This window comes from Bubalus kerabau, chromosome 8 (genome assembly GCF_029407905.1).
Source record: "Bubalus kerabau isolate K-KA32 ecotype Philippines breed swamp buffalo chromosome 8, PCC_UOA_SB_1v2, whole genome shotgun sequence".
NCBI classification, from domain to species: Eukaryota; Metazoa; Chordata; class Mammalia; order Artiodactyla; family Bovidae; genus Bubalus; species Bubalus kerabau.
In genome coordinates this window covers 84,351,576-84,362,181 of record NC_073631.1, presented here as the reverse complement: position 1 = coordinate 84,362,181, position 10,606 = coordinate 84,351,576, and the positions used below count along the sequence as shown (strand labels likewise).

Below are 10,606 nucleotides of genomic sequence, written 5' to 3'. Positions count from 1 at the left end.
GCACAGAGTTCTTTTATTGAAATACTCTAACAATTAGTGGCAGCATTGCCTAGGTGAGTGCTGTCATCATTTGGGCTGCGGCAGAATTCCCTGCTGTGTGCTTAGTTGTTCAGTTGTGTCTGACTCTTTGCAACCCCATGGGCTGTAGCCTGCCAGGCTTCTATGTCCATGGGATTCTCCAGGCAAGAACACTGGAGTGGGTTGCCATTTCCCTCTCTAGGGGATCTTCCTGACCCAGGGATTGAACCAGAGTCTCTGCATTGCAGGCGGATTCTTTTACCTCAGGGCTGACTAAAACCCTGCTGGCTCCCATCCTTGGAATTTGATTCAAAAGTTCTGGGGTAAGGAGAGCCTGGAAACGTGCAGTTCTATTGGGTTTTCAGGTAATGATGGTGCTTCTGGTCTAGGGGGCCACACTTTGAGAACCACTGGCCTTGTGGTTAGGATCACAACCTTCTAGGTGAGAAACGTCATGAGCTGGACTCCCAACTCATCATCAATTTCTATTTGCCTTGAGCAAATTCTCAATATCCTCAAGCCTCAGTTTCTTTATATGTAAATGAGGATAATAATGACACAATCTTTGGGAGTTATACTGAGGATTATATAAATTAATCCCCATAATGTATAGATACTTTATGCATCTATAAAGTACTTTATCCATATAAAATATGGATACCGCACACAGTAAATACTCAGATGTTTGCTATTATTTTAATTCAGAATGTTTTGTGAATCAATGATTACATAGAAAATGCATATTATAAAATATTCCAGATCTGCAGATCTTTTAGACTGTATCTAGAAGAAATGGAAGTTTTTTAATGTAATTTCTAAGTAATCGGTTGTGAACTTGTCATGTCTCTTCCTATTTGTCCCTTCGTTTTTCTCTAATGATCAGGGAATTTGGAAAAACCAAGCAAATGCATTTAGGAAAAAAGATAGAAATACAGCAAGGGCCAGGTCTTTCACAAAATTTAATTTCATTAGCATTACAGCAAAGTTTGAGTTTAATTTCCTAGTTGAACAGAAGGTGGCAGCACCACACAGGATTTGGCAGAAGAGTTTCTCAGAGCCACCTCCCCCTGCCTGAGGCTGTCTTCTTGCACTTTGAACTCCATTTCCTGGATCTCAGGCCCTTTCTTAAATTGTCTAGGTTTTAGACCATGAGTGGATCGAGCCTCATTCTGGTTGGGGACTCCAGGGTCAATTTACAGGTTAGAAAAACGAGAGTTTCACTTTGGCCGCAAGACTAAACTGATTTGTAACTCGAAACAGGCCCCTGTTTCCCTTTGAGCCTCAGTTTCCGCTGTGTAAAACAAATTCAGTTCAGTCGCTCAGTCGTGTCCAATTCTTTGCGATCCCATGGACGGCAGCACGCCAGGCCTCCCTGTCCATCACCAACACTGAGAGTTTACTCAATCTCATGTCCATCGAGTTGGTGATGCCCATCAACCTCATCCTCTGTCATCCTCTTCTCCTCCCACCTTCAATCCTTCCCAGCGTCAGGGTCTTTCCCAATGAGTTGAATCTTTGCATCAGGTGGCTAAGTTTCAGCTTCAGCATCAGTCCTTCCAATGAATATTCAGGACTGATTTCCTTTAGGATGGACTGGTTGGATCTCCTTGCTGTCCAAGGGGCTCTCAAGAGTGTCCTCCAACACCACAGCTCAAAAGCATCAATTCTTTGGTGCTCAGCTTTCTTTATAGTCCAACTCTCACATCCATACATGACTACTGAAAAACCATAGCCTTGACTAGACAGACCTTTGTTGGCAAAGTAATGTCTCTGCTTTTTAACATGCTGTCTAGGCTGGCCATAGCTTTTCTTCCAAGGAGCAAGCATCTTTTAATTTCATGGCTGCACTCATCATCTACAGTGATTTTGGAGCCCCCCAAAATCAAGTCTGTCACTGTTTCCACTGTTTCCCCATCTATTTCCCATGAAGTGATGGGACCAGATGCCATGATCTTAGTTTTCTGAATGCTAAGCCTCAAGCCAACTTTTTCACTCTCCTCTTTCACTTTCATCAAGAGGCTCTTTAGTTCTTCTTCACTTTCTGCCATAAGGGTGGTGTCATCTGCATATCTGAGGTTTTTGATATTTCTCACAGCAATCTTGATTCCAGCTTGTGCTTCTTCCAGCCCAGCTCATGATGTACTCTGCATATAAGTTAAATAAGCAGGGTGACAATATACAGCCTTGATGAAGAAAGTGAAATAAGGGTTCTCCAAGGTCATCAGCCCTGACAGCCAGGGTTCCAGGTTTAGAATCAGGGCTTGTAGGAAGTGTCCACAGCAGGCGAGTGGCTTCATGGTCCCCAGTGAGTTCCAGCTGCAAGAATCCAGAACCCACCACAGTGTGTCAGAGACCATTACAGCAACCCCCACCCCCATCCTCACAGCACCCTATTTAGGACATCAGTTCAGTTCAGTTCAGTCGCTCAGTCGTGTCTGACTCTTTGCAACCCCATGGACTGCAGCACACCAGGCCTCCCTGTCCATCACTACTCCAGGAGTTTACTAAAACTCATGTCCATTGAGTCAGTGATACAAACCAACCATCTCATCCTCTGTCCTCCCGTCTCCTCCCACCTTCAATCTTTCCCAGCATCAGGGTCTTTTCCAATGAGTCGGCTCTTTGTATCAGGTGGCCAAAGTATTGGAGTTTCAGCTTCCACATCAGTCCTTCCAATGAATATTCAGGACTGATCTCTTTTAGGATGGAATGGTTGGATCTCCTTGCTGTCCAAGGGACTCTCAAGAGTCTTCTCCAAAACCACAGTTCAAAGGCATCAATTCTTCGGTGCTCAGCTTTTTTTATAGTCCAACTCTCACATCCATACATGACTACTGGAAAAACCATAGCCTTGACTAGACGGACCTTTGTTGGCAAAGTAATGTCTCTGCTTTTTAATATTGAAATGTAAAACTTTGTGTGTTAAGCAAACCAGGATGTACCAGGAAGAGTCTGGAAAGTCGTGTCAATTTTTAACACCAAATGGATAACGGCAATGAAATTGCATTGCCTCAGAAGACTTTTCCAGGGACCACCTGTCCACTCTCTTCTGCCTTTAGGGTTACTTCGGTGGAGCCTGTCGTTTTGGGGAAATGTTTTTGTTTAACTGACGCCATAAGGGTTTTGTTGAACTGAAACCTTTTGGCGAAGGATGCTCTGGCGCCCTCTGGTGACCAATCCCAAGTAATGCACCATTCGCCTCACAACGCCTTGCTTTCTATCCCTGTCACCAAATAATCCAGTTTTTGTTCTTTGAGTCCTGTGTTAGCGTGCTTCTGGATTAATATTTTTACTGATAACTCTATGAAACCCCCCAAGAAGCGGTTATGAGATTCAGTATTGGAAATATGGACTCCAGGCAAGCTTAGAGTGGAAGCATGAACAAACTAACTTGGTAGGGCTGCCAACTCTTTGATGTTGGCTCATTTCACAGGAAAAGCAGATGCCTTTGGAGAGATGGTTGTCAGTCCCAGTGGGGAGAGGGAGTGTCGGTGAGCTTCATATTTTCTATGCTTGCGATCTGGATAGCTGGCTCCCTGGAATCTCTCTGCCCTTTTCTCTACCTCCCATTTCCAAGGCTCACTATGTATGACTTGGTGGCCACTCTTAGGACTCTAACATCTACCCTAGTGCTCCTAGTGAGTGAGGGGCCAGATTTTGATCCTTTTGCCTGGAAATGTTGCTAGAAATACCAATATTTCTCCAGGAACCAACTGCATCAGAATCTTCTAGGATGCTGCTTACATCCAGACTCCTTTGGTGAACCCTGGACTTGCTGCAATAGAATCTCTGAAGGTAGAAATGAGAATTATGCATTTTAGCCAGATCCCTAAGTGATTGTGAGGCAAGCCAAGGCTTAGAAATTGCTTCATATACTTGTGACTTCATAGACATGATGATGATGATACCTGATGTCTACATAACAAGTGTCTGTGTTTATGCTGCCACTTCCCCACTCCACCACCGTGACTGTGAGTGATGTGAGCACCAGCCAGGGTGCATAAGCATGAACCACCTGGCTTCCATCCCCGGAAACACATCATAGAATAAGTTTTTCAGCCCTTTCCTGGGCCCTCTTTTTTCATCCATCAGGCTAATGTTTCTGAGCAAGACTCTTTGCTGAGAAGCCTTAATTTATACCCCTAACGCTAAAGTTAAAATGTCGAGGATTAAAAAATTGAATTTCTATGTGGTACATATACACACTAGAATATTACTCAACCATAAAAACAAAATAATTCCATTTGCAGCAACATGGGTGCAATTAGAGATAAGTGTACTAAGTGAAGTCAGAAAGAGAAAGACAAATACCATATGGTATCACTTATATGTGGAATCTAAAAGAAAAGTGAAAAGAAAGAAAGTGAAGTCACTCAGTCGTGTCCGATTCTTTGTGACCCTGTGGACTGTAGCCCACCAGGCTCCTCCGTCCATGGGATTCTCCAGGCAAGAATACTGGAGCGGGCTGCCATTTCCTTCTCCAAGGGATCTTCCAAACACAGGGATCGAACCCAGGTCTCCCGCATTGCAGGCAGACGCTTTAACCTCTGAGCCACCAGGGAAGCCTAAAATATGGCACAAATGAACTTATCTATGAAACAGAAAAAGACTCACAGACATAGAAAACAGACTTGTGGTTGCTAAGGGGGAAGGGGGGTGGGAGAGAGATAGATTGAGAGTTTGGGATTAGCAAATGCAAATTATTATATAGAGAATGGATAAACTACACGGTCCCTACTGTATAGCACAGGGAACTATATTCAATATCCTGTCATAAATCATAATAGAAAAGAGTATGAAAAAGAATGTATATATCCATATATAAACTGAACCACCGTACAGCAGTGATTAGCATGACCTTGTAAATGACATTAGCATGACATTGTAAATCAACTTCAATAAAATAAAATTTTAAATAAATAAAGGCTACCTACCAAAACAATTGTGTGGTGGGTAGCTTTGCCCAGCTGAAGCACCTTTTATTTCTGTCGGTCTGTCCGTCTGTGGAGGGCGTGGCATGCCACTGTCCCTTTGACGTAAACAGGAATAAGTTGAAAGTGAGCATCTGCTGTTTCTGTTAGACAGAAACTATGAGGATAGGGATGTTAAATCCACCCTAGGATTCAAGGACTCAGTGTTAGTAAAGGCAGTGAAGTCCAACTTGTTGCCCATGGCAGGAATCCCATACCCTCATACTCACTGAGGGGACATTGTCTTAGATGCTGACTTCTGAAGCTATCTTCCCTTGGATCTGTTTTCAGGTATATTTTTCATCTGAGTACTCAAGTGCTTCCTCACCCAGCAAGGCTCAGAAAAGAGATGAAGCATAAAAAAGCCTAGGAGGTCACTAACACTGGTCACTAGTGTTACTAGTGTGGACACTAATCTCAGAATCTGTGCAGTGCTGTCCAATGTAGTAATACAAGCCACATCCGGCCACTGAGCACTTGAAATGTGGTTGATGAAGAATGTGCTATAAGTGTGAAACACACACCAGCCTCTGGACACATAGCAAGAATATAAAATATCCCATAGACAGATAGGTAGCATGTTGAAATGATAATATTCTGGATATATTGGGTTAAGTAAAAGGTATTATTAAAATTAATTTTACTTGTTTGTCATTTTCAAATTTGGCTACAAGGCAATTTAAAATTATATAACATGGTTTAGATGCTATTGGTCTGGACCTATGGTGTTTACCTAATGGTTTCCACTATTTCTAACCAGGCTTCCCTTGTGGCTCAGTCAGTAAAGAATCCCCCTTAAATGCAGGAGACCACCTGCAATGCAGGAGATGCAGGTTCGATCCCTGGGTTGGGAAGACCCTCAGGAGAAGGAAATGGCAACCCACTCCAGTATTCTTGCCTAATAAATCCCATGGATAGAAGAGCTGGAGGACTACAGTCCATGCAATCACAAGAGTTGAACACGACTTAGTGATTACACCATGTCAAGGCTGTATATTGTCACCCTGCTTATTTAACTTCTATGCAGAGTACATCATGAGACACGCTGGGCTGGAAGAAGCACAAGCTGGAATCAAGATTGCCGGGACAAATATCAATAACCTCAGATATGCAGATGACACCACCCTTACCGCAGAAAGTGAAGAGGAACTAAAAAGCCTCTTGATGAAAGTGAAAGTGGAGAGTGAAAAAGTTGGTTTAAAGCTCAACATTCAGAAAATGAAGATCATGGCATCTGGTCCCATCACTTCATGGCAAATAGATGGGGAAACAGTGGAAACAGTGTCAGACTTTATTTTTGGGGGCTCCAAAATCACTGCAGATGGTGACTGCAGCCATGAAATTAAAAGACGCTTACTCCTTGGAAGGAAAGTTATGACCAACCTAGATAGCATATTCAAAAGCAGAGACATTACTTTGCCAACAAAGGTCCGTCTAGTCAAGGCTGTGGTTTTTCCTGTGGTCATGTATGGATGTGAGAGTTGGACTGTGAAGAAGGCTGAGCACCGAAGAATTGATGCTTTTGAACTGTGGTGTTGGAGAAGACTCTTGAGAGTCCCTTGGACTGCAAGGAGATCCAACCAGTCCATCCTGAAGGAGATCAGCCCTGAGATTTCTTTGGAAGGAATGATGCTAAAGCTGAAACTCCAGTGCTTTGGCCACCTCATGCGAACAGTTGACTCATTGGAAAAGACTCTGATGCTGGGAGGGATTGGGGGCAGGAGGAGAAGGGGACGACAGAGGATGAGATGGCTGGATGGCATCATTGACTCAATGGACGTGAGTCTGGGTGAACTCTGGGAGTTGGTGATGGACAGGGAGGCCTGGCGTGCTGCGATTCATGGGGTCACAAAGAGTCAGACACGACTGAGCAACTGAACTGAACTGAACTGTTTTTAACCTTTTGGGGCTTAACCACTTCCCTAGCATGATCTTTCTGGTTCCTCCTAGTTCTTTCCTTCACGGTGAGTCCTATCTTGTTGCCCATGGAGCTGTGTGACACATTTCAGCTTATGTTAGAAAGTCTTCCTGGGGTGCCCCAGTTTGCCCACTCCATTGCTACATGATTCTAGTGGTTAGAAGATTCTTTTTTATACATAAACCAAAATAGGCTTCCCTGGGACAGCTTTCTATGAGAAGAAATGAGTCATGATTAATGATAGTGGAGTAATACATGTAAGCCATTTATTTAATCAATTCCCTATTGCTAGTTATTTAGTCTATTTTCAAGTTTCTAAATTTTGTATTATGATAATCATCTTTATGTTTAAATCTTTGTACCAATGTTAAATCATTTCCTTTGGATCAGTTCTTACTAATATAATCTTTTAAGCTTTTGACGCCATTCTGTATTACATGAACAATGTTAGGTATTATAAATTTTAAAAATTTTATAATTCTTCAGATCAGATCAGTTGCTCAGTCGTGTCCGACTCTTTGAGACCCCATGAATCGCAGCACGCCAGGCCTCCCTGTCCATCACCAACTCCCGGAGTTCACTCAGACTCACATCCATCGAGTCAGTGATGCCATCCAGCCATCTCATCCTCTGTCGTCCCCTTCTCCTCCTGCCCCCAATCCCTCCCAGCATCAGAGTCTTTTCCAATGAGTCAACTGTTCGCATGAGGTGGCCAAAGCACTGGAGTTTCAGCTTTAGCATCATTCCTTCCAAAGAAATCTCAGGGCTGATCTCCTTCAGGATGGACTGGTTGGATCTCCTTGCAGTCCAAGGGACTCTCAAGAGTCTTCTCCAACACCACAGTTCAAAAGCATCAATTCTTCGGTGCTCAGCCTTCTTCACAGTCCAACTCTCACATCCATACATGACCACAGGAAAAACCATAGCCTTGACTAGACGGACCTTTGTTGGCAAAGTAATGTCTCTGCTTTTGAATATGCTATCTAGGTTGGTCATAACTTTCCTTCCAAGGAGTAAGCGTCTTTTAATTTCATGGCTGCAGTCACCATCTGCAGTGATTTTGGAGCCCCCAAAAATAAAGTCTGACACTGTTTCCACTGTTTCCCCATCTATTTGCCATGAAGTGATGGGACCAGATGCCATGATCTTCATTTTCTGAATGTTGAGCTTTAAACCAACTTTTTCACTCTCCACTTTCACTTTCATCAAGAGGCTTTTTAGTTCCTCTTCACTTTCTGCGGTAAGGGTGGTGTCATCTGCATATCTGAGGTTATTGATATTTGTCCCAGCAATCTTGATTCCAGCTTGTGCTTCTTCCAGCCCAGCGTGTCTCATGATGTACTCTGCATAGAAGTTAAATAAACAGGGTGACAATATACAGCCTTGACGAACTCCTTTTCCTATTTTGAACCAGTCTGTTGTTCCATGTCCAGTTCTAACTGTTGCTTCCTGACCTGCATACAAATTTCTCAAGAGGCAGATCCGGTGTTTTGGTATTCCCATCTCTTTCAAAATTTTTCACAGTTTATTGTGATTCACACAGTCAAAGGCTTTGGCATAGTCAATAAAGCAGAAATAGATGTTTTTCTGGAACTCCTTTGCTTTTTCCATGATCCAGCAGATGTTGGCAATTTGATCTCTGGTTCCTCTGCCTTTTCTAAAACCAGCTTGAACATCAGGAAGTTCACGGTTCACATATTGCTGAAGCCCGGTTTGGAGAATTTTGAGCATTACTTTACTAGCGTGTGAGATGAGTGCAATTGTGCGGTAGTTTGAGCATTCTTTGGCATTGCCTTTCTTTGGGATTGGAATGAAAACTGACCTTTTCCAGTCCTGTGGCCACTGCTGAGTTTTCCAAATTTGCTGGCATATTGAGTGCAGCACTTTCACAGCATCATCTTTCAGGATTTGGAATAGCTCCACTGGAATTCTATCACCTCCACTAGCTTTGTTCGTAGTGATGCTTTCTAAGGCCCACTTGACTTCACATTCCAGAATGTCTGGCTCTAGGTCAGTGATCACACCATCGTGATTATCTGGGTCATGAAGATCTTCTTTGTACAGTTCTTCTGTGTATTCTTGCCATCTCTTCTTAATATCTTCTGCTTCTGTTAGGTCCATACCATTTCTGTCCTTTATCGAGCTCATCTTTGCATGAAATGTTCCTTTGGTATCTCTGATTTTCTTGAAGAGATCCCTAGTCTTTCCCATTCTGTTGTTTTCCTCTATTTCGTTGCATTGATCGCTGAAGAAGGCTTTCTTATCTCTTCTTGCTATTCTTTGGAACTCTGCATTCAGATGCTTATATCTTTCCTTTTCTCCTTTGCTTTTCGCTTCTCTTCTTTTCACAGCTATTTGTAAGGCCTCCCCAGACAGCCATTTTACTTTTTTGCATTTCTTTTCTATGGGAATGGTCTTGATCCCTGTCTCCTGTACAATGTCACGAACCTCATTCCATAGTTCATCAGGCACTCTATCAGATCTAGGCCCTTAAATCTATTTCTCACTTCCACTATATAATCATAAGGGATTTGATTTAGGTCATACCTGAATGGTCTAGTGGTTCTCCCTACTTTCTTCAATTTAAGTCTGAATTTGGCAATAAGGAGTTCATGGTCTGAGCCACAGTCAGCTCCTGGTCTTGTTTTTGTTGACTGTATAGAGCTTCTCCATCTTTGGCTGCAAAGAATATAATCAATCTGATTTCGGTGTTGACCATCTGATGATGTCCATAGTAATTTTGTTAAAAAATTTGCATTAAAATTTTACATGGCTTAAGGGAAGTTTAAAATGATAATTACTAAATGGCAAGAATAGAGTGGTGGGATGGGGGACAGAGGGAGGTTCAAGAGGGAGGGGATATATGTTTATACACAGCTGATGCACTTTGTTGTACAGCGGAAAATAACACAACATTGTAAAGCAATTATATTCCAAGAAATACATAAATGAAAAAAAGAACTTAATTTCTCCTCAAGTTCCCTTTCTGTTGATGTGCTGTGCTGGGTGCTAAGTCGCTTCAGTGGTGTCCGACTCTTTGCGACCCTATGGACTATAGCCCTCCACTCTCCTTTGTCCAGGGGATTCTCCAGGCAGGAATACTGGAGTGGGTTGCCATGCTCTCCTCCGGGGACCTTCCTGACCCAGGGAACGAACCTATGTCTCATTATGTCTCTTGTGTTAGCAGGAGAGTTCTTTACCACTAGCACCACCTGGGAAGCTTCTTTCTGTTGATAGCAGAAGTTAAATAGAAATCAAATGCCAGTTCTGACGTGTATGTTTTCTTCTAGAGGTGATTTATGCATTTTCTATAGAAAAGTACCATTAAATGCACCCTTTTCTATGCCTTTAATTTTCACATTTATATTTTTTTTCTTTTATTTTTAAATTTTACATAATCGTATTAGTTTTGCCAAACATCAAAATGAATCCGCCACAGGTATATATGTGTTCCCCATCCTGAACCCTCCTCCCTCCTCCCTCCCCATACCATCCCTCTGGGTCGTCCCAGTGCACCAGCCCCAAGCATCCAGTATCATGCATCGAACCTGGACTGGCAACTCATTTGAAAATATGGAACGCTTCACGAATTTGCGTGTCATCCTTGCGCAGGGGCCATGCTAATCTTCTCTGTATTGTTCCAATTTTAGTATATGTGCTGCCGAAGCGAGCACTATATATATATTTTTTTTTAAAGAAA

At 42.7% G+C, this 10,606-nt stretch overlaps 1 non-coding gene across 1 annotated transcript; it reads right to left on the bottom strand.

Moving 5' to 3' along the window:
* Positions 1-10,473: 10,473 nt before the first annotated feature.
* On the bottom strand, positions 10,474-10,580 carry LOC129659765 (U6 spliceosomal RNA). The gene has a single exon (XR_008718234.1). It is a non-coding gene; the product is annotated as a U6 spliceosomal RNA (small nuclear RNA).
* Between the last annotated feature and the right edge of the window lie 26 nt (positions 10,581-10,606).